Genomic DNA, 3,361 nt, shown 5'->3' with positions numbered 1-3,361 from the left:
TGGCATAAACCCAGTATCATTTATTTTCTGAGCTGGTCATGGTTTCTGTATATGCCTGTGTGAGTAAATCTGTATACATATTCTTTTCCAGAAAAGGCTATAAAATGTACACAGGGTTACCCTTTTCTTATGTGTTAAAAGCGAACTCAGTATCTGTTAGAAAATATATTCTGCTGTAGTATTTGGGTCCATAGTCTGATAATATAATGTGGGATACTTAAGAAGTGATCCTTGAATCTCACTAATGAGGCACATTAGAGCATAGCTATCTATTCTGAGTACATTTTGTTGTGATTTACAAGCATAATAATGACTATTTACTTTAGCACAAACCCCAGACAATTTCATCATTCCTTCCTCCACCCAAAATAATATCGTATTCATTTGAAAGTTTGCAAAAGTTAGAAGAAAATAGGTTTTTACAGTTTTAGATGGGTTAGTTGCTTCACTCCTCTATATTCCTTTTTACCTCATTCTTTGTGGTCATTTGAGGATGGGGGAGCTGGTGGTAACAGTAGCTGGGGAGGCAAAAGGGGGAAGAGAAGGTAGTATTATTGAGAGGTCAAGGAAATGTAGAGAGATCTAGTCTAACCTCGTCATAACATAGATAAGCAAGCAGAAGTCCAGAGAAGTTAAATAATTTGCCAATGATAGAGGCTTTTATATTAGCATCTTAGGATCAAAGAAAGAACTACACAATTTCCCAAATATGATCCAGCCTAATCCCACAGGAAAAAAATTATTTTAATTATCCCATCCATTCCAAATCTCCTCATAGATAGCTTTTATTATTAACCCTCTCAGCCCCAGATGACCTCCAATTTTGTGGTGGTGGTGGAAGATAGAAGAGTGAAGTAGCTGGCCCCATCCAGTTTCCAAAATACTTTGAGTGGGCCTTCTAAAACCTTTCAAATAAGCAATATAAATATTTTATTTGAGGGTGAGGTAGAGGTAGTGACCAAATTATTTGGTCTTGTACAAATGAACATATGATGTTTGGGTTCATAAACTACTTCAGTCATTGATTAGCTATGTGGCAAGATACTTCACCTCTGTTGGCCTTAATTTTCTTATCTATAAAATGGGAATGACAATCCCCTGAGACCTACATCTTATGGTTGTTGTGAGCATCAAATGAGATAACCCATGTAAAATACTTTGTGAAACTTAAAGTATTATGTAAATGTTAGCTAACACTACTACCACTATTGTACTACTGTTATTTTAAGGATGCAGATACTGACATCTGTATAGCATTAAGGCAAATTAGGGGAGATTCTGTGGAATCATTTGAAAGATATTTCAGGAATCTATTTGACTAGAAATATCTCCTCTACTGTAATGCTGTGGTATAGTCTCTCCTTTTTGACCTGAAATTCTCAACATTTCACTCCGTTTCTGCAGTGTGAACACAGAAATGAAAGTATTATCTTCATAAATCTTCTGTTAAATGCAAAAAATGTTATCTATGAGAAGAGAGAGAGTATTTAGGATATTTAGGAGTCTCTTTTTTTCCTTCTCTCATTAGCCCATTAACATGGACTAATTTGTCAGATAGTTGGTCACCTTGGAAAGTATACAAAATTATAATGAGGTGCAGGAAAGGGTAGTTAGAGGGTAGGGTTGAAAGGAAAAGGAGGAATGGAAACATGGTAGAGATAGCATGGAGCATCTTTGGAGCAGTCTAGGTTGCTTGGAGTAAGATTCCATGAAGGGAGAACAGTTGTTGAATGAGGGGAGAATATTCTTTTTTATGTTTATTTGCCCTGATATTACTATGATATTACTTGAGTTTAGGGCACATCTGTATCTTTAAAAAAGTGATTTCATATGCATTCTCACAACAACCTTTGAGGTAAGTAGGATAGGGAATATTTTCTCTTTCAGAAGTGAGGAAACTGAGTTTAATTACCCAAGTTCTTACATTAGTTAATAACAGAATTAGAATTAGAATCCAGGCCTCTTGACATCTAGTCCAAAATTCTTCTCACTCCACCATACTTTACCCTTCGGGTGAAATTATGGGGTGAGCAAGTATTAGGTGAATCTCTCTTCCATCTGGGAGTAATCCTGTGCCTAGAGGAGAGAACTTTGCTGATTATGTCTCATTTAGAACTAGTGCCTCTGGCATGAAGGCTCAATGAGCCCTTTTCAGGGCTGCTTTCCACCTTTGGGGTCTACCTTTTGCCCAACTCTCATCCGTGGCTTCAAAAAGCTGTATGCACACATAGGGATCACACTCCAGTAAAAGCATTTTGGCAGATAGGCTAAACCAGGTTGAGGCTAACTAACCAACAGGACTCAAAACCATCAGTGAGTTAAGGGGATGTTTGTGAAGACTTCTCCCAGTGGAATGGGCAGATGAGAACAATTTCTTCCAAATCTTTTGGTGATTCTCAGCTCACATATTGCTGAATTCTAGCTTGCAAATTCTTAAGAATAATCTTTCTGGCAATTGTTCGTTTACATTTTCCTCTCCTTTATTGGGATGTAAACTGATCCTTTCCAATACACTGGGAATTTTAGAGGTGAGCAGATAAGGAAGGGGATCATTCCAGGTAAGGTAATAGTCATTGTAAAAACACAGAAGCAATCGTTCAATAAACAAATAAATAAACAAACAAGTAAATATATTTCATTAATGCTAGCAGGACTCTATACTAGGTTCTGTTGACTAGAAGAGTAAAGTGGTCCCTGCCCTCAACTTGCTTAGACTGGGAACGGAATGTTCCCTATCAGTATAGAAAGTGCACAAGGGGGAGTAATGTGAAATCAGTTTTAAAAAGAGCATTTGGAGACAGATTGTGAAGGACTTCAAATTTCAAACAAAGGAATATGTATGACTAACATTAATGGGGCTGGCTCAGGGTTTTGTAGGGGCTCAGGAAGTGTTGCTGACCACATTAGCTTTTAGTTGGATTATAATCTAACCACACTGTGTTTGTGTGGTGAAATTTCTTTCTTTCTTTTTTTTTATTTCTGAAAGGATAGATTCCTTCCACTTTGGTTTTTAGCTCATGTCTTTGTTTCCTTCCCTCTGCCACTTTTTAGAAGAGTATAATGGACTTAAAGACAAAGAGTAGTTACACAGATTCCAATATGAATTCTCAGAAGAGGCGATTTACTGGAAGAAGAGAATTTTTTTTTTTTGGTGGCAGAAAGAGAATGGGGAGAGAAGGATGAAGATTATGTGGGAAGGAGGATAGGTCAATGGGATGTTCCTAGACATTATCAAATATGTACAGATTTGACATCCAGTGACAGAGATGAGGCAAATGTGCTCATCTCCTGGATATTATTGTAAGATAGTTTGGATCTAAGCTTAAAACTTTTTTCTAAATTTATGAATCTTAATATCCTG

The sequence above is a fragment of the Monodelphis domestica genome, chromosome 3, assembly GCF_027887165.1.
Source record: "Monodelphis domestica isolate mMonDom1 chromosome 3, mMonDom1.pri, whole genome shotgun sequence".
Classification (NCBI taxonomy): domain Eukaryota; kingdom Metazoa; phylum Chordata; class Mammalia; order Didelphimorphia; family Didelphidae; genus Monodelphis; species Monodelphis domestica.
This window is presented reverse-complemented; position numbering follows the sequence as displayed.